The sequence below is a fragment of the Phocoena sinus genome, chromosome 10 (genome assembly GCF_008692025.1).
Source record: "Phocoena sinus isolate mPhoSin1 chromosome 10, mPhoSin1.pri, whole genome shotgun sequence".
Lineage (NCBI taxonomy): Eukaryota > Metazoa > Chordata > Mammalia > Artiodactyla > Phocoenidae > Phocoena > Phocoena sinus.
Genome location: NC_045772.1, coordinates 77,164,214 through 77,186,369, shown reverse-complemented (window position 1 = coordinate 77,186,369; position 22,156 = coordinate 77,164,214). Strand labels below are relative to the sequence as shown.

The window sequence follows — 22,156 nt, the reverse complement described above, 5'->3', positions numbered from 1 at the left end:
AATGAGAATTAAAAAATTAAACAAAAGCAATTAAACATGAGACATTAACATCAACGGAACACAGCTTAACACTAATAGTACGTAGCTTATAAGCTATTAGTAATAAGAAAGGAAAGAAAATAGGTAATTGTATTTTAATGTAGTAAGCGAAATGCTATTGAAACATCTGTAACAGTTATTCATGTGGGAAAAAGTACACACTTTTCTTAATGCTAATTTAAAGAGAAATATCAGGAGAAAGCTAATGTTTCTATAGTCAGATATAATAAAATATGGTAGTAAGACTAAATGACCAACTATGGAAATTGCACCCCAATTTCTGCAAACCTATCAGAATGGCTGAAGTCCAAAAAACTGACTATACCAAATGCTGACAAGTATGCAAAGAGACAGAACTCTCATAAATTGGTGGTGGTAATGCAAAAAGGTACAGCCACTTAGGAAAGACAGTTTGCAGTTTCTTACAAGGCTAAACATAGTCCTACTATATGATCCTATAACCCCAGCCTAATCAGTAGAGAAACATAATACAAATTTCAAGAGGAGCAACCTACAATATACCTGACGAATACTTGTCAAAACTGTCAAGGTCATCAAAAACAAGTAAGGTCTGAGAAACTGTCATAGCCGAGAGGAGCCTAAGGAGACAAGACAACTGAATGTAATGTGGTATACTGGATGGGTTCCTCCAACAGAAAAAGGACATTAAGTAAACAAAAGGAAATCTGAATGGAGTATAGACTTTAGTTAACAATAATGTGTCACATTGATCCATTAACTGCAACACAAGCATCATACTACCCTAGGATGTTAATGACAGGGAAAACTGTGCATGGAGGGAGGTGTGGTGGGGTGTATATGGGAACTCTCTTATTATCTTCTCCATTTTTCTGTAAATCTAAAACTGTTCTAAAAATCAAGTCTGTTTTTTAAAATTACATTCCAATATTTAATGTAAGGACAAAAACATATATTATGTCCAATCTTATAAGTAGTCTACCTTTTGTAAAGGCTAACACAGATATCTTACTGTTAATCCATCCAAATGATTAAAAGTAATAAAACACATCAAGTGTGGCATTTTGTTCCAAATGACTGTGGATTCATATTGTAGTAAGAAACTAGTTTTGGACACCATTCTGATTTCTCACAGAATAATTTATACTTTGAAATATATTACTAATTTAAGAAGATTAAGTGTTGTAATCTATTTACATTCTAATCCATTTTTCCATTGCTTCATGTAGGCACTCTTTTCTTTAATATCTTTCCATTAATTTGCTGGCATAAGCAGCTGATAAATTATTTTCTGTCATTGCTGTTTGCTCTCTATTTTATTCAGAAGCTTGTCTGTGCTCCTCCAAGTCTCATAAATATAACTAACAGTTGTGTTCCTCTTAATACCTATAGCACTGTCTTCACCAAAGATGAGGCTAGGCCCCACAGTAACAACTTCCAGCAAAATGGCAACTCTCATTATTTTGGTACAGGGTAACAGTTAAGAGAAATAAGCTATGCAAACACAAGCTCAAGTTTGCTCGCTACAGAGATTCCATTAGTCAACTATCCTCTTATGTACCATTGACTAAGAAGTATCAACTCTTGGGGAAAATTTACTACAATGAGGACACAGGGTATTAAAAAATTCACACTAGAGCTCTGTAACTTAGAAGCTTTGAAGGGTGTGTAAACTTCTGTATGTCTTAGAGATGTCAGAGTCTTTCCTTTAAAGAGCCAAATAATGATGACTGTAGGGTCCGAATAGCCGGGGAACCTTCCTATCCACATCTCAAAGGGCTGAACGATCCCAAGAGAGTAGCACAGGCTAAGCTTCTACTTTGGGATGCTATTTATCTATCCAAAGATATTATGAGAGTTCTAGATCCCAAACAAGGTTTGCAGAAATTTTCTATGCTCTCCCTCCACAAAACAACAATAACAGGGCTGGGAAAGCTACCTATGGAACTCCTGAACTGAAGGAATAAAGGAACTGACTCATTATAAATGGTTAAGGGCACCCTGAAATCACGACGGAAGTTATTTAGATCTTTAGGGACAGCCAGAACTGTGAACTGACATCCATCTATCATCAGGGATAGATGACCCAAAACAGACCTCTGAACAGCCCCCCAAAATATACCCAGTGTGCAAAGCCCTTGGTTGAGGGTGCCCCAGTGGGCACACAAGTCAGTGCATTCCTCCAGGTTACTGCATACTCCTGGGAGGCAATATCGTTACAACTGGGACTAACATGAAAGAAGCGGAGAAGCAGACCTCATTCATTGAATATATACTACAAGCGTTTCCTCTTTCTGGGTCAGGGGAATAACAACTACTAATTAAGAGTAGTAGCGGGGTAGGGTAGTATTAGATTACTTACTCCAAGTGACACAAATATTTCCCCATTTAGAAAAGCAAGCATAAATTTTACAAATGACGCTGAATATCCCTCTTACAGAAATGAGACACAAAGTAGGGAGAAACTAATCCATTCAATGGTCTGATAATTCTACATAGCTCTTATCTAAAGCCTATCCTGCCCTGTTTAAGGTGTAAACTCTTGACTGTGTTCAGAGTATCACTGCCATTATATTTACCAATTACTTCATATAGCCTTTGTTTCTGGTTTTACTGGACAAAAAGAAAAAATATGAAAGCTATTCCAGATAATTTTACTCTGGCCAGTTATACGGAGAATGGTACATAAGCAAAAATAATTTTAACAGATTTGAGATTCAATTATTTTATTACTGCCTCCAGATTACAAAAATCCAATTAACTATGGCCTAAATAATTCAGAGAATTTCCAGTGAAATAAGTGCATCTGCTTCATGCAAAGCTATAATGTGAATCACCATTAGACCAAATTTGGATTTCAAAGTCTACTTTATAGCACATATATTTAAAAAGATAATGTATAACTATAAAAGAAATGTAGGGCTTCCCTGGTGGCGCAGTGGTTGAGAGTCCGCCTGCCGATGCAGGGGACGCGGGTTCGTGCCCCGGTCTGGGAGGATCCCACATGCCGCGGAGCGGCTGGGCCCGTGAGCCATGGCCGCTGAGCCTGCGCGTCCGGAGCCTGTCCTCCGCAACGGGAGAGGCCACAACAGTGAGAGGCCCGCGTAACGCATAAAAAAAAAAAAAAAAAAAGAAATGTAACTAGGGAATTCCCTGGCGGTCCAGTGGCTTGTGCTCCAGGCTGTCACTGCCGAGGGCCTGGGTTCAATCCCTGGTCAGGGAACTGAGATCCCACAAGCCACATCACGTGGCCAAAAAAGAAAAATGTAACTAATATTTTTACTTAACACACTAGAATGTATATGGGCAGGTCTAGAAGGACTGAGATCTAAAACTTTCTTAACTCTCATAAAGTTTCTGAAATATGTCGTATTACAAAGAATCTAATCCTCTTCTTACTTTGTAGATGATGTTAGAATACCAAAAATACACCTCTTCTCCCTGTGGCTGGGAGCACGAGATCTGGCCTTTTGGTAGCTCCATGCTTCCTCTCAATTGGCACTGGGAGTCAGGGACCCTGCCCCCAGCTCCAAGTCACTGGTGAGGATTTCTATAGTCTGTGCATGAGGCTGCAAGTAGAGGGATATCTGTGAACCTTGAAGCTATTTCTCAGGCTGAGAGACCCTGTTACATATTTCTTCACTCATCTCTTCTCTGAACCTTCCCACTCCTAGGGCCCCAGTGAGTTCCCTCCCTTGTTGTCCATTTCCACCACAGTCTATTTCTGAACAGGGTATTTCTCCACGAAACAAGGCCAAGTCTCCCAATACTTCCCTATGCTCCTGTCCCTGAGGGATATCACTGAAGCCTAGATGCTTTAAAGAAAGTTTGCTGATAGGAATAATGAAAACAGAAGGGAAGCTGAAACAGGTAATCTCTTCTGCCCTGTCCCTTTTTCACTGTGTTCCTTTTCTCTCTAAAGGTAAAGTTAAAACACACACACACACACACACGGACAGAATACTCACAGTCAGTAATTTTTCCTCAGTATTTTGATAAAGGTGAGAGGAGGAAATGGAGATACTATGGATGCTGCCTAAGAAGTCCATGCTGAGGCAAAGAAAAAGGGATGATATGGTGGTGAGGTAACTCTTCTCCTTCCCATGTCTAACCCTACAGGTCTCCAAATGTCTATCTCCAAAGACCCAGCCTGAATTAGTATGAGCAGGAGTTGGGAGAGGGAATACTAGGCAGCAATGGGTCCTACAAGAGACTGACCAGGGAAAGAGAAATGGGGGTGGGTGAGGAGAGGTGGGCACCTTCACGGTGGTAACTAAAATAAAGGGGCACTCCTTTCACAGAAAGACATTTCCTGCACATGTGCTGTCTCTACACCACAGTAAGCTGTCCCCTTCAAAGCACATGCCCCAGGAGGCTGCATATTCACCATTCATTCTGATAATTCTCCAACTATTTAGACATCTCTGAGCAGGCGACGTATAAGCAGAGACCTGATGAAGTAGTAGCCGTCACATAGTTAACACACAGAGCTTACTATAGGCAGGTGTTATTCTAAGTGCTCTATATATATTAACCCATTTCATCAGCATAATTACCCTATGAAGTAGGTCCCATTATTGTTCTCATTTTACAGATGTAGAAACTGAGGCACAAAAAGGTTAAATAACTTGCTCAGGTCAGATAACGAGGAAATTCAAACCTAAGCAGTCTGACTCCAGAGTCTGTGCTCTTAATTCTATGTACGAGGTCATCTCAGGAAAAGTATTTCAGGCAAGGGAAATAGCAAGTGGACAGTCCCTGTGGTACAAGTGAGCTTGTCCCAGCTGAGATGCAGCAAGACCAGGACACTGATGCATCTGAGTGAGGTGGCGGAAAATGAAGTCAGAGAGATAGCCAGGAGCCAGATAAAACAGGACCTTGTAGGCTGTGGTGTGGACTTTTGATTTTATACTAAGTACCATGGGAAGTAACTGGAGTGTCTTAAACAGAGAAGTGACTTTGTTTTAAAAAGATCACCCTGGCAGCTGAGAGAACAGACTGTAGTGGTCAAGGGTAGATGCAAAGAGATCAGCTAGGAGCTTCTGCAACAGTCCAGGCAAGAGATGATGGCAGAGAGAGTGCTAGGGTGGTGAGAAGTGATAAGATTCTAAATACATTCTGAAGGCATAAAGTATTATATATGATTTGCTGATGGATTAGATGTGAGAGAAACGAATAGTCAAGAAGGATATCATGATACCATGGATTTTGGTCTAAGCACCTGGATGAATAGGGTAGCTATTTACTGAAACAAGGAACAATGGAGAAGACGGGGATTTTACTGTGGAGAGGAGGGCTGTCAGGGAGCTGGAATGAAGAATTCAGTTTTGGATATGTTAACTCTGAGATGCCTATTAGATATCCAAGAGAAGTTTTTGAATAAGCATTTAGATATACGAATTTTTATTTATTTGTTTGTTTATTTATTTATTTATCTTTGGCTGTGTTGGGTCCTCATTGCTGCGCATGGTCTTTCTTTAGTTGCGATGAGCGGGGGCTACTCTTTGTTGCAGTGTGCGGGCTTCTCATTGCAGTGGCTTCTCTTGTTGCAGAGCCTGGGCTCTAGGCGTGCAGGCTTCCGTAGTTGTGGTGTGTGGGCTCAGTAGTTGTGGCTCACGGGCTCTAGAGCACAGGCTCAGTAGACGTGACACACGGGCTTAGCTGCTCCGCGGCACGTGGGATCTTCCCAGACCAGGGCTCGAACCCGTGTCCCCTGCATTGGCAGATGGATTCTTAACCACTGTGCCACCAGGGAAGCCCTTAGATATACGAATTTAAATTCAGGGGAAAAGTTAGAAACATAAAAAGGATGGTATTTAACATCACAGGGCTGGGTAAGATCACTTAGGAAATGACTGTAGATGAAGAGAGGAAGCCTGGGGTCAGACCTAGGGGACTCAAGCAACACTGAGAGGCTGGGAAGAGGATGAGGAACTGGCAAAAAGGTAAATGAGAAAAAGCAGTCAGTAAGGTAAGAGAAAACCAGAAGCATCATGGAAGCCAAGTTAAAGAAAATGTTTTAACAAGGACGGTGCTGACAACAGGAAGTCACTGTGACCTTGACAAAGAGATTTCTGTGTGGTGTGGGGGAGAAAACCTGTCTGGCGTTGTTCCAAGGAAGACTGCAAAGAGAGGAAGTCGAAGCAGAGAGCATAGTCAACTCTTCTGAGGAGTTCTGCTGGAAAGATGATAAAGGGATAATATTGGAGGAGAATGTGGGGTTGAGGGAAGGGTTTCAGGTGTTGTTTTGTTAAAGACAGGAGGACGTTAACTCATTCAAGCAACATTTCCAGTGTGCCTACACTATGGCAGACACAGTGACTGATGCTCTAGGCCTGATCAGGAGAGTCCAGTCCTCTGAGGATCTCTCACTCTCCTACCTTGCCTTCCTAATTCTACACAGAGAGCTGGCTTGCCCATTCCATACTACATTATGGCTGATACAGGGTGTACTCCCCAGGCAACCACACTTCCTATCCCCAGCATACAGCTTACCTACTTTATCCTTGTAAGCCTTTATGAAACAGAACAGGACCCTCTGAAGCCCTCCCAGGGCTTTCCTTGTCACCCATTTCTTGTTTGCAGGAAATAGGCTTCATTCAGCCTCCTTGACCTTCCCTGAGTCCCAAAGGGCAGATTCAAACAGTTGCTTATCAGGGAAGGGAGGGAATGCAGAAACAAAGGAGGAGCAGTCAAGAAAGGGTGGTGTAGCCATAGGGCAGGGTCCTGGTTCCATCACAAGGAATATACTTAACAAAATACCTTTGAGTTCTTCTGCAGGAACTAAGGCCCCCACCCAGATGGAGGATGGTAACTTCAGGCTGAGCACAAGAGTCCTGGAACACCGCCCTGTTACCTTACCATCAACCAATCAGAAGAAAGTCTGCACACAGTGGAAGAGAACAAAGACTCTGACACCCTCCTCAAATAATTCTCCCTTTAAAAATTTCATGATAGAGCAGTCTTCGGAGTTGGTTTTCAGACATGAGTCCGCTTTCTCCCCAGGTTGCTGGCCTCCTGAATAAAGCAACCTTTCCATTCCTACCAGCACTTGTCTCTCAAGTATTGGCTTTCAAGCATCAAGCAGCCAAACCTGAGTTTGATAACATTTATACAGGACACTGAATCCACGAGGGGCTGCGCTGTTGCCACTTTATCTTTTCTCCCTCTGGCACTCCTTGAGACAGTCCCAAACCATTCTCACTTGAATAAGCCATGCCAATTATCTTAGCACCAGTGAACAGCTATTACTGATCCTGGATTTATGACAGACAGCAGGTGCTCACCAACATCCATGTTCTCCTCTCCTTCCCAATATCCTTGCATCTGGGTGGGGGCCAAAAGACTATTTCTTACCAATGAAATGGGAGCAGAAGTGATGGGTGTCACCTCCAGCTTGAGACACACAACCTGTCTTTCTTCTGCTACTCATCAGCTAAATGCAAATGGAAATGGGGCCTTAAAGACGGGAAGGCCACACATGGAAGAAACCTGGCTCACTGAATGCCTCTGCAAAACAGACCCCTTCCCATGTTGGCCTACATTAGATTAAACAATGAATGAGAAATAAGCTTCTATTGTTTTGAGCCACTGATAGTCTAGGGCTGTTATTACAACAGTTAGCTAGTTTTATATTTCTGGATTAGCTTGAATTTTAATTTGTGTTAGTTTTGACCTTCTGACTATAATCAGAAGCAATTCCTGACTATACCGCACCTTCTCTTCCTTGGTAATGCTCTACATTGCCTGCTACTGTGCTCAAATGCATGATGAGTATAGTTCTTCAAATATGGGATAGAATTGCCCATTTTCTATGGATGCTCTCTACCTTTCATAGAAGAAGCCATATACCCACCACTAAGCTACTAATCAAGACCACAGGTTTTAACTCACGATGGGCCTATTAGCCTTTCTAAATCTACAACCTCTAAATCCAGCTGGTGATCGTGCAGATGTAGGCTGCTGGTCACAAAGGGAATCAAGCAAAAGAAGCTGGAGGGATCTCTGAAAATTCATAGACACTACTGAAAAATGTTCGTCAATAAAGAAACCTGAATTCTGGTAATCCTAAACGTTTATTTTGATTAAGATCTTAATAAAAGTACATCAACATCCATCCAGTAAGTTGTGAATTTCTAAGAGACTCATAATATATTTCCTTCTTGATTACATCAAATTTAAAGAGCCACACTTTATTTAGTTAACATTAAATATAAATACACTTCAATTACTGAAGTTTATTCACTGGGAACCAAAGGAGTACACAATACAGATATTCTGTTTCAAACTCAGCTGGAGGTACCCCAATTTAATTCTGTCCCTAACCACCTGGAGTTAGTGCAGGCATTATCCATTAGAGGGCATGGCGCCCAATAAGACTGCCCTGATTTCAGAGATTCCGCAGGCCACCTGCACTTCTCACAGACTGGCAATACATTTGGAAGTTCCCACAAACCCCTCTAGTTTGACAATTTATAACTCACAGAACTCAGAAAAATGCTATACTTATGATTATAATTTTATTACAAGGAATACAAATCAGAAGGACCAGACAAATGAAGATACACACAGGTTGAGGTCTGAGAAGGACCACAGAACTTTCATGCTCTCTCCTTGCGGAATCAGGGTGTGTTACACACCACCTCACCCCCTCAACAATGTATTCATCAACCAGGAAGCTCCACTGAGCTTTGGTGTCTAAAGTTTGGGGCTCGACTGGGAGCCTGAACCAAGATGGCGGAGTAGAAGGACATGCTTTCCCTCCCTCTTGTGAGAACACCAGAATCACAACTAGCTGCTGGACAATCATCGACAGGAAGACACTGGAACTCACCAAAAAAGATATCCCACATCCAAAGACAAAGGAGAAGCCACAGTGAGATGGGAGGAAGGGCGCAATCACAGCAAAATCAAGTCCCATAACTGCTGGGTGGGTGACTCACAGACTGGAAAAAAATTATACCACAGAAGTCCACCCACTGGAGTGAAGGTTCTGAGCCCCATGTCAGGTTTCCCAACCTGGGGGTCCAGCAACGGGAGGAGGAATTCCTAGAGAATCAGACTTTGAAGGCTAGTGGGATTTGATTGCAGGACTCTGACAGGACTGGGGGAAACAGAGACTCCACTCTTGGAGGGCACACACTAAGTAGTGTGCGCACTGGGACCCAGGGGAAGGAGCAGTGACCCCGGGGGAGACTGAACCAGACCTACCTGCTAGTGTTGGAGGGTTTCCTGCGGAGGCAGGGGGTGGCTGGGGCTCACCGTGGGGACGGAGACACTGGCAGCAGAAGTTCTGAGAAGTACTCCTTGGCAGTGAGCCACCCAGAGTCCGCCATTAGCCCCACCAAAGAGCCCAGGTAGGTTCCAGTGTTCGGTTGCCTCAGGCCAAACAACCAACACAGAGGGAACCCAGCCCCACCCATCAGCAGTCAAGCAGATTAAAGTTTTACAGCTCTGCCCACCAGAGCAATGCCAGCTCTATCCACCACCAGTCCCTCCCGTCAGAAAACCTGCACAAGCCTCGTAGATACCCTCATCCACCAGAGGAGAGACAGCAGAAGCAAGAAGAACTACAATCCTGCAGCCTGTGGGAAAAAATCACATTCACAGAAAGATAGACAAGATGAAAAGGCAGAGGGCTATGTACCAGATGAAGAAACAGGATAAAACCCCAGAAAAACAACTAAATGAAGTGGGGATACACAACCTTCCAGAAAAAGAATTCAGAATAACAATAGTGAAGATGATCCAGGACCTCGGAAAAACAATGGAGGCAAAGATTGAGAAGATGCAAGAAATGTTTAACAAAGACCTAGAAGAATTAAAGAACAAACAAACAGAGATGAACAATACAATAACAAATGAAAACTACACTAGAAGGAATCAATAGCAGAATAACTGAGGCAGAAGAACGGATAAGTGACCTGGAAGACGGAATGGTGGAATTCACTGCTGTGGAACAGAATAAAAAAAAAGAATGAAAAGAAATGAAGACAGCCTAAGAGACCTCTGGGACAACATTAAACGCAACAGTCGCATTATAGGGGTCCCAGAAGGAGAAGAGAGAGAGAAAGGACCCAAGAAAATATCTGAAGAGATTATAGTCGAAAACTTCCTTAACATGGGAAAGGAAAGAGCCACCCACGTCCAGGAAGCACAGCAAGTCCCACACAGGATAAACCCAAGGAGAAACACACTGAGACATATAGTAATCAAATTGGCAAAAATTAGGGACAAAGAAAAATTATTGAAAGCAGCAAGGGAAAAACGACAAATAACATACAAGGGAACTCCCATAAGGTTAACAGCTGATTTCTCAGCAGAAACTCTACAAGCCAGAAGGGTGTGGCATGATATACTTAAAGTGATGAAAGGGAAGAACCTACAACCAAGATTACTCTACCCAGCAAGGATCTCATTCAGATTTGATGGAGAAATCAAAAGCTTTACAGACAAGCAAAAGCTAAGAGAATTCAGCACCACCAAACCAGCTCTACAACAAATGCTAAAGGAACTTCTCTAAGTGGGAAACACAAGAGAAGAAAAGGACCTACAAAAACAAACCCAAAACAATTCAGAAAACGGTCATAGGAACATACACACCAATTGTAAGGCCAACTGGCCCGAGGCAGGGGAACACAGTCAGATTCACAGGTTGCATCAGACCGAAATTCTCCAGACCACCCAGTTCCAGGAACTGACCTGGGGACTTTGAACCCAGCCCAACCTTCCCGCCTTTCGAGGGGCGGGACTAACGGTCCCCCAGGATACCCGAAAAGACCACCAAATAAGGAATACCCTGCGCCCTCCCAGATTCACCACACCCCTTTCCCTTCTTCCCCTCTAAAATCTTGCCCAACCCTCACCCGGGTGCGACTTCTCTGGCCCCTTTCTCTCGGACCAGTGAACCTCGCCCGGGAGCGCTCCCTAATAAAGCTCACTTGAAGCTTTTCTCTGTTTCATGGTGCCGTTTGTTAAGATCCGACCTTACACCAAGAACTACCTTAAACGTGAATGGATTAAGTGCTCCAACCAAAACACACAACTTGGGCTTCTCTGGTGGCGCAGTGGTTGAGAGTCCGCCTGCCAATGCAGGGGACACGGGTTCGTGTCCCGGTCCGGGAGGATCCCGTGTGCTGTGGAGCGGCTGGGCCCGTGAGCCATGGCCGCTGAGCCTGCGCGTCCGGAGCCTGTGCTCCGCAACGGGAGAGACCACAACGGTGAGAGGCCCGCGTACCGCAAAAAAAAAAAAAAAAAAAAAAAAAAAGACACAGGCTTGCTGAATGGATACAAAAACAAGACCCATATATATGCTGTCTACAAGAGACCCACTTCAGACCTAGGGACACATACAGACTGAAAGTGAGGGGCTGGAAAAAGATATTCCATGCAAATGGAAATCGAAAGCTGGAGTAGCAATACTCATATCAGATAAAATAGACTTTAAAATAAAGGATGTTACAAGAGACAAGGAAGGATACTACATAATGATCAAGGGATCAATCCAAGAAGAAAATATAACAATTATAAATATATATGCACCCAACATAGGAGCACCTCAATACATAAGGCAAACAGCTGTAAAAGAGGAAATCAACAGTAACACAGTAATAGTGGGGGACTTTAACACCACACTTACTCCAATGGACAGATCATCCAAAATGAAAATAAATAAGGAAACAGAAGCTTTAAATGACACAATAGACCACATAGATTTAATTGATATTTATAGGACATTCCATCCAAAAACAGCAGATTACACTTTCTTCTCAAGTGTGCACAGAACATTCTCCAGGATACATCACATCTTGGGTCACAAATCAAGCCTCAGTAAATTTAAGAAAATTGAAATCTTATCAAGCATCTTTTCTGACCACAACGCTATGAGATTAGAAATGAATTACAGGGGAAAAAACGTAAAAAACACAAATACATGGAGGCTAAACAATACGTTACTAAATAACCAAGAGATCACTGAAGAAATCAAAGAGGAAATCAAAAAACACCCAGAGACAAATGACAATGAAAACACGATGATCCAAAACCTATGGGATGCAGCAAAAGCAGTTCTAAGACGGAAGTTTATAGCTATACAAGCCTACCTCAAGAAACAAGAAAAATCTCAAATAAACAATCTAACCTTACACCTAAAGGAACTAGAGAGAGAAGAATAAACTAAACCCAAAGTTAGCAGAAGGAAAGAAATCATAAAGATCAGAGCAGAAATAAATGAAATAGCAACAAACAAAACAATAGCAAAGATCAATAAAACTAAAAGCTGGTTCTTTGAGAAAATAAACAAAATTGATAAACCATTAGCCAGACTCATTAAGAAAGATGGAGAGGACTCAAATCAATAAAATTAGAAAGGAAAAAGAAGTTACAACAGACACCACAGAAATACAAAGCATCCTAAGAGACTACTACCAGCAACTCTATGCCAATAAAATAGACAATCTGGAAGAAATGGACAAATACTTAGAAAGGTATAACCTTCTAAGACTGAACCAGGAAGAAATAGAAAATATGAACAGACCAATCACAAGTAATGAAATTGAAACTGTGATTAAAAATCTTCCAACAAACAAAAGTCCAGGACCAGATGGCATCACAGGTGAATTCTATCAAACATTTAGAAAAGAGCTAACACCCATCCTTCTCAAACTCTTCCAAAATATTGCAGAGGAAGGAACACTCCCAAATTCATTCTATGAGGCCACCATCACCCTGATACCCAAACCAGACAAAGATACTACAAAAAAAGAAAATTACAGATCAGTATCACTCATGAATATAGATGCAAAAATCCTCAACAAAATACTAGCAAACAGAATCCAACAACACATGAAAAGGATCATACACCATGATCAAGTGGGATTTATCCCAGGGATGCAAGGATTCTTCAATATATTCAAATCAATAAATGTGATACACCATATTAACAAAATGAAGAATAAAAACCATATGATCATCTCAATAGATGTAGAAAAAGCTTCCACCAAAATTCAACACAAATTTATGATAAAAACTCTCCAGAAAGTGGGCATAGAGGGAACCTATCTCAACATAATAAAGGCTGTATATGACAAACCCACAGCAAACATCATTCTCAATGGTGAAAAACTGAAAGCATTTCCTCTAAGATCAGGAAGAAGACAAGGATGTCCAGTCTCACCACTATTATTCAACATAGTTTTGGAAGTTTTAGCCTCGGCAATCAGAGAAGAAAAAGAAATAAAAGTAAAACAAATTGGAAAAGAAGAAGTAAAACTGTCACTGTTTGCAGATGACATGATACTATACATAGAGAATCCTAAAGATGCTACCAGAAAACTACTAGAGCTAATCAATGAATTTGGTAAAGTTGCAGGATACAAAATTAATGCACAGAAATCTCATGCATTCCTATACACTAATGATGAAAAATCTCTAAGAGAAATAAAGGAAACACTTGCATTTACCACTGCAACAAAAAGAATAAAATACCTAGGAATAAACCTACCTAAGGAGACAAAAGACCTGTATGCAGAAAAGTATAAGACACTGATGAAGAAATTAAAGACAATACAAACAGATGGAGTGATATACCATGTTCCTGGACTGGAAGAATCAACATTGTGAAAATGACTACACTACCCAAAGCAATCTACAGATTCAATGCAATCCCCATCAAACTACTAATGACATTTTTCACAGAACCAGAACAAAAAATTTCACACTGTGTTTGGGAACACAAATGACCCCGAATAGCCAAAAAATCTTGAGAAAGAAAAACGCAGCTGGAGGAATCTGGCTCCCTGACTTCAGACTATACTACAAAGCTACAGTAATCAAGACAGTATGGTACTGGCACAAAAACAGAAACATAGATCAATGGAACAAGATAGAAAGCCCAGAGATAAACCCACGTACCTATGGTCAACTTATCTATGACAAAGGAGGCAAGGATATACAATGGAGAAAAGACAGTCTCTTCAATAAGTGGTGCTGGGAAAACTGGACAGCTACATGTAAAAGAATGAAATTAGAACACTCCCTAACACCATACACAAAAATAAACTCAAGATGGATTAGAGACCTAAATGTAAGACCAGACACTATAAAACTCTTAGAGGAAATCATAGGAAGAACACTCTTTGACATAAATCACAGCAAGATCTTTTTTGATCCACCTCCTAAAGTAATGGAAATAAAAGAAAAAGAAACAAATGAGACCTAATGAAACTTAAAAGCTTTTGCATAGCAAAGGAAACCATAAACAAGATGAAAAGACAACTCTCAAAATGGGAGAAAATATTTGCAAACGAAGCAACAAAGGATTAATCTCCAAAATATATAAACAGCTCATGCAGCTCCATATTAAAAAAACAAACAACCCAATCCAAAAATGAGCAGAAGACCTAAATAGACATTTCTCCAAAGAAGACATACAGATGGCCAAGAAGCACATGAAAAGCTGCTCAACATCACTAATTATTAGAGAAATGCAAATCAAAACTACAATGAGGTATCACCTCACACCAGTTAGAATGGGCATCATCAGAAAATCTACAAACAACAAATGCTGGAGAGCGTGTGGAGAAAAGGGAACCCTCTTGCCCTGTTGGTGGGAATGTAAACTGATACAGCCACTATGGAGAACAGTATGGAGGTTCCTTAAAAAATGAAAAACAGGGACTTCCCTGGTGGCGCAGTGGTTGAGAATCTGCCTGCTAATGCAGGGGACATGGGTTCGAGCCCTAGTCTGGGGGGATCCCACATGCCACAGAGCAACTAGGCCCGTGAGCCACAAGTACTGAGCCTGCACGTCTGGAGCCTGTGCTCCCCAATAAGAGAGGCCGCGATAGTGAGGGGCCTGCACACCACGATGAAGAGTAGCCCCCGCTTGCCACAACTAGAGAAAGCCCTTGCACAGAAACGAAGACCCAACACTGCAAAAATAAATTAATTAATTAAAAAAATAAGAATAAAGTCTAAAAAAAAAAAGAAACGGAAAATAGAATTACCATATGACCCAGCAATCCCACTACTGGGCATATACCAGAGAAAACCACAATTCAAAAAGACACATGCACCCCAATGTTTATTGTGGCACTATTTACAAGAGCCAGGTCATGGAAGCAACCTAAATGCCCATCAACAGATGAATGGATAAAGAAGATATGGTATATATATACAATGGAATATTACTCAGCCATAATAAGGAACGAAATTGGGTCATTTGCTGAGACGTGGATGGATCTAGAGACTGTCATACAGAGTGAAGTACGTGGATGGATCTAGAGACTGTCATACAGAGTGAAGTAAGTCAGAAAGAGAAAAACAAATACCGTATATTAACACATATATGTGGAACCTAGAAAAATGGTACAGATGAACCAGTTTTCAGGGCAGAAATTGAGACACAGATGTAGAGAACAAACGTATGGACACCAAGGGGGGAAAGCCACGGTGGGGTGGGGGTGGGGGTGTGATGAATTGCTCGATTGGGATTGACATGTATACACTGATGTGTATAAAATTGATGACAAATAAGAGCCTGCTGTATTTAAAAAAAGAAGAAAAAAGAAAAAAACCTGAGCCTAGGGGATTAGGGGAGGGATGGACTGGGAGGTTGGGGTTAGCAGATGTAAGCTATTATATATGGAATGGATAAACCACAAGGTCCTACTGTATAGCACAGGGAACTGTATTCAGTAACCTATGATAAACCATAATGCTAAAGAATATTAAAAAAAGAATGTATATATATGTATAACTGAATCACTTTGTTGTATAGCAGAAATTAACACAACATTGTATATCAACTATACTTCAATAAAAAATTAATTAGTATTAAAAAAATAAAAATAAAGTTTGGGGCTCCATTACATACGCACGACTGATAAAATCATTAACCATGTTATTGAAACTCAATCTCCAATCTCCTCCCCTCTCCTAAGTTGGTTCAATGTCCTTCTGTGACCAACCTCTACCTGACGCTATCTAGGAGTCCCATCATTAGTTGCCTCATTAGGATAATATTCCTATTACCAGGAAATCCCCAGCGTTCTAGAAGTTCTGTGCCAGGAACTCAGGACAAAGACCAGATAAATTCTTACTAGGCACTGTGCATCCTACCACCAAGCATAGAACACAACAGTACATTATTTACTTGCAAAAATAACCTTAACAATGAAGCCAGGATCTATAGTCCTCTGCTAATGATGAAAAAACAAACCGTTTTGCTCCTAATCCATGCTTGTCATACTATCCCTTTTGTAATAAAATATGAAACAAGAAAAAAGCTTTAAAAAGCCATTGAAGTAGTATAACTGACATCATGAAACTCTCTAAGAGGAAAGGGTTTATTATTATAATTATTATAAATAATATAAAAGGGTTTATTTATTATTTAATTGTTATAAATAATAATTATAGCCAAGAAAACAAGGTTCTAGGGACTTCCCTGGTGGCCCAGTGGTTAAGAATCCGCCTGCCAATGCAGGGGACACAGGTTCGATCCCTGGTCCAGGAAGATCCCACATGCCATGGAGCAACTAAGCCCGTGTGCCACAAATACTGAGCCTGTGAGCCACAACTACTGAGCCCACGTGCTGCAACTACTGAAGCCAGCGCGCCTAGAGCCCATGCTCTGCAACAAGAGAAGCCACCGCAATGAGAAGCCCGTGCACCGCAACGAAGAGTAGCCCCCACTCGCCACAACTAGAGAAAGCCCACGCACAGCAACAAAGACCCAACAGCCAAAAATCAATAAAAAAATAAAATTAAAAAAAAAAAAGAAAACAAGGTTCCAGTTCTAGTTGAATATCCTGGAGTCTAGTAGCCTAGGGCAAATCACAATTTCTTTGAGCAAAAATTTCCTCATATATAATATACAGATTATTTTATTACTTTAATAACACATTATTAGTATGCAGTATTATTAGATATCTGTCTTCTGTGAGAATCATTTATCTAATGTATTTCTGGGAAAGCATGTTAATGTTATTCTTCATGTTGCATTTTATCATACAAAATAAAACAAATCTTCTCCTATTGCTAAAGAACTTATTCTCTGCTAAAGAGCCTCCAAGAGAACCACCCTTTGCCTTTAGGAACAAAAGAAAGTCACCTACCGTTAAAATATTATAGCTGACAAGTAATACTACAGAGCTAGAGTTCTGAGATGTTCAAATGGAAGCTTTTCTGCTGCTTGACTCAAAGAAGCAGCTATTTGCACAGAGCTAACGTAGACCTTTCCCTCCACTTACATTCATTACTTTTTGCTGCCAGTACTCTCACCAAAAAAAAAAAAAAAAAAAATTATAAGGTGTTCAGACACATGTGTAACCCAGTTTAGTTTGCAAAGGAATATCAATTAACTTACACAGGAATACCACTTTATTCCCCCTACCCTCTTCAAAAAAAAAAAAAAATTCCTGCATAAGAATTCAACCATGTTCTCTGAAGAAAAGACATTATTTCTTTTTTTTTTTTTTGCGGTACGCGGGCCTCTCACTGCTGTGGCGGAGCACAGGCTCCGGACGCGCAGGCCCAGCGGCCACGGCTCACGGGCCCAGCCGCACCGCGCCATGTGGGATCTTCCCGGACCGGGGCACGAACCTGCGTCCCCTGCCTCGGCAGGCGGACTCTCAACCACTGCGCCACCAGGGAAGTCCGACATTATTTCTTTTGTTTCATTAGTAAAACATTTGTTTTACTAATGCTACTGCCCCATGGCGTATGAAATTATTCTAACATGAGCAAAATCACGCAAAATAAATATTAGTAACAGGATTCACTGGGAAAGAGAATCTTCCTATAAGAATCAAAAAGAAGCAGTATTATTCCAAGAATTACATGAAGTTGCTGGTAGCTAGAATGGTCCATTGATGTGACAGCCTCTGAGTCTGTGCATCAGTGTGCACTTTCACCAAAGGCCTTCCAGGTCCTCCTCTAATATGCTGAATGTGAGATAGAACACTCAGGCTTTAAAATGAACTAACAAGACTCTAGGTTTTAAAATGGTATTAAGGTTGAGCACAGACCCAGGACATCACGGTCCACATACATGGGGAAGGAGGGGGGCATGGGGGGAACATGACCTGTAAGATGACCAAGACCTTCCCATTTCTACAAGAGACTGTGATTCCTAAAGCTACTGTCTAGCATATTAAGAAAGAAGGTCACCTTTGGTGGGGGAAAAACCACTTTTTTAAGGTTTCAAAATTAACATGAAACAAAACCCACCAAGAAGGATAAAAATGGGAGGGGGAGTAGAATTTTCCTCTTCTCTATGGGAAAAACAAACTCCTCCTTCCCCTCTCCACCAGAAAAACACAGAAGAAAACCCTCAAGGTGATCTTTAGCCCTGAGTTTCAATTCACAATTCCTACTTCTCATCAAGAATCTCCACTCATCTCAGCAGTACCAGCAGCCTCAACTTCAACACTTTCAAAGCTAACTCCTCTTCTCCCTCAAAGATTTTCCTCTGTTAATAGTGCCATAACCCATGTAGTTATCAAATATTACTATTTACTATTCATCTCTGAAGAGAGTTAATTTAACACTAAAAATAACTCTATCAAAAAGGTATCACGGGCTTCCCTGGTGGCGCAGTGGTTAAGAATCTGCCTGCTGATGCAGGGAACATGGGTTCAAGCCCTGATCCGGGAAGATCCCACATGCCGCGGAGCAGCTAAGTTCATGCGCCTCAATGACTGAGCCTGCACTCTTTTTTTTTTTTTTTTTTTTTTGCAGTACGCGGGCCTCTCACTGTTGTGGCCTCTCGCATTGTGGAGCACGGGCTCCAGACGCGCAGGCTCAGTAGCCATGGCTCACGGGCCCAGCCGCTCCGCGGCATGTGGGATCCTCCTGGACCAGGGCACGAACCCGTTTCCCCTGCATCGGCAGGCGTACTCTCAATCACTGCGCCACCAGGGAAGCCCTGAGCCTGCACTCTAGAGCCCACAAGCCACAACTGCTGAGCCCACGTGCGACAACTACTGAAGCCCGTGCACCTAGAGCCCGTGCTCCGCATCAAGAGAAGCCACCGCAATAAGAAGCCTGCGCACTGCAAGGAATAGTCCCCGCTCGCCGCAGCTAGAGAAAGCCCGCACACAGCAACGAAGACCCAATGCAGCCAAATATAAAATAAATAAAATAAAAATTTTTAAATAGTTAAAAAAAAAAAAGAAGGTATCACATCCACTACTTGTATTCTAGCACTCAGAGCACTACCTGGTATGTAGCTGGGACATCTGACTCACTGGGAGCCATTCTAGATTTAGAGTCTAGATTTCTCCCCCTTCCCTCACCTGGACCCAGCTCCTTTCCTTCCATATTCAAATAGCCATTAAATTTATAATTTATGCCTCTTTAATATCCCTCCCAATCATCCTTTCCTTTCTATTTTCACTGCCACTTTGTTAATTCTGAATCTCAAGCCAGCCTCAGACTACTTAGACAGCTTCCTAACTTACAGTCTCCCTGCCATACATTGTACATTGTACTCCCCTTCTAATCATCTCTCTCCTCTTGTTCTCTCTCTCTCTCTATCTCTCTCTCTCTCTCTCACTTACTCACTCACTCACTCAACAAATATTTATGGAGCTCTATGAGCCAAGGCACTATTCTAGCTTTGGGGATGTAACAGCACAGCAGACTGTATTTTCCAAAGATGTCCACAACAATATCTCCTGTTCTACATGCTCTTCTGAAACTCCATTAGAAGGTGGAGTCCATGTCCCCTGCCTTTAAAGCTAGAAGGGCCTTATGACTGCCTCAAACGTAAGAGTACCAGAGAAATGAGGCTATGGCTCCCAAGGCTAAGTCATAAAAAAATGCCATGCATTTCCACGTCGTTCTCTTGGGACACATGCCCTTAAAACACAGCCACATGCTGTGAGAAGGAGAGAAACTGAGGGCCCAGCCAACAGTGAGCAACAGCCCACCAGCCCTGAAGTGAGCCAACTGCAAGTGTGTCCTCTGGCCCGAGTCAGGCCACTCAGCTGATGCAGCATGGAGCACAGACAAGTGGGCCTCATGGTGGGCTGCCCAAATTGCAGATCTGTGAGCAAAATTAATGACTGTCATTTTAAGCAGATAGTTTTCAGGTGGTTTGGTTTGTTATGCAACAATAAGTAACTGGAACAAACAGTGAACAAAAAGACAAAAAAATCCTTGTCCTCATGGAGTTTGTATTTTAGGAGGAGATAAACAAAAATAATAAATATAAGTTATACAGTATGTTGAAAGACAAAAAAGTGCAATGGAGAGTTAAAGAAAAATAAGAGGAGAGCAGTACAGAGCACCGGTTGCAATATTAAATAGGGAGGTCAGGTGGTCTCATTAAGATGATGATGTCTGAGCAGAGACTTAAAGAAGTGAATAAACCTTATCTCTCAGGAAAATCAAAGTGAACTAAGACACCAATCTCATAAGTTCAGATCCCTGTCACCCACAGTCCAGATTCCTCAGATGGCACTTGAGGACCACCGTGATCTAGACCTAGTCTACATGTGCAGCTCCGGTTTCCGAACTCTCCACTCCCAATACACCTGCACTTGAGCTCAATGACTTGCAGTTCCCTTTAAGTACCATCATCTTGTGTCCGGAATGTCTTCCCTCATATTAGTTTTCTATTGCCTCCTTAATAAATTATGACAAACTTGACAACTTAAAACAATACCCACACTTATTATCAGTTTCTGTGGATCAGAAGTCTGGGCATAGGGTGGCCCAAAGGGTTCCTTTGCTCTGGGTCTCACAATACTGGAGTCGTCCTGTTGTCAGGGCTGCATTCCTTTCTGAGCTCTGGGGAAGAATCATTTCCAAGCTCACCCCAGTTGTTGGCAGAGTTCAGTTCCACTCGGTTATAGGGCTAAGGTCCCCATTTCCTTACTGCCTGTCAGCTGGGCTGCCCTTAGCACCTAAGGCCTCACTCTGGTCCTTGCATTTGGCCCCTGCTGAGCTCCTACAGGTCTTTAAGCACAAAAAAAGTAAAGAGTTTCTTCCATAACACCGTATAAAACTACAAATTAGAACAGATCATTTTTATGGTCCAACATCTTTTAAATTCCATGAGCTTAATTTTTAAATGAATCACTACTGTACAAACATTGTACTAAATACCTATTAGTTGATGTGTTAAAATAAAAACTCACTGATATTAAGGTTCAGAACACAGCATTTCTCTTCTTTTCTTGGTTGGCACATAACTATAATGCCCTTTTTTTTTTTTAAAGGAAATAGAACCATTTAGTTTTTGGAACTCCATTCCTATAACTACTCTGCATATTGCTATCCACTTAACATACTGTATTAAAACTGTCCAATTCTAACTCCTCCTTTCGACTTTAATCTCTTCAGCACATTATTCATCCTTACTTCCTCAACACCTACTTAATACTATGCCTGGTACATATGTTCTTTAATGTTTGTTGCATAAATGGATAAATGAATGAAAATTGTTCTCACGTCTGAATCATATACTCTAGAATTTGTAAAACTTATTTAAAGAATTGGTAGCTGTGAAAATGAGTCATTTCAAAACTTTGACTATATAAACTGAAATGTAATTTAAGTAAAGGAATAAAATTAGCCCACTTTCTTTAGAACATTTTATTTCTTTTCCAATTTGTGCTGACTTGTACATTAAAAGTTGACACCTACCTTATTTCAAACATAAGAACATAAGGATATTATTACTGTATCATATGTCCATGGTGGTATCACATAACCAGAAGTTTATTATTCTTTGCTTTGAATCCAGGACTACATGGCTAACTTTTTTTTTCAAAGTAAACTTTAGTTTTTGGAATGGTTTCAGATTTACAGAAAAATTAGGAAGATAGTATAGAGTTCCAATATACCCTCCAACTAGTTTCCCCTCATCTGTAAACATTACATTACCATTAATGAAGCAATATTGATACATTATTAAAGTCTATACTTTATTCATTTCCACAGTTTTTATCTAAGGTCCTTTTTCTGTTCCAGAATCCCATACACACATTACATTTAGTCATGTCTCCCTAAGCTCTTCTTGGCTGTGACGATTTCTCAGACTTTCCTTGTTTTAGATGACACTGACAGTTTTGAAGAGTACTTGTCAGGTATTTTGTAGAAAGTCCCTCAAATGGGATTTGTCTGATGT

At 41.3% G+C, this 22,156-nt stretch overlaps 1 protein-coding gene across 2 annotated transcripts in view; it reads right to left on the bottom strand.

Annotated features, from left to right (window-relative positions):
• DENND5B (DENN domain containing 5B) overlaps window positions 1-22,156 on the bottom strand; it is a 213,430-nt gene that overhangs the window by 113,553 nt on the left and 77,721 nt on the right. The window lies entirely within an intron of this gene.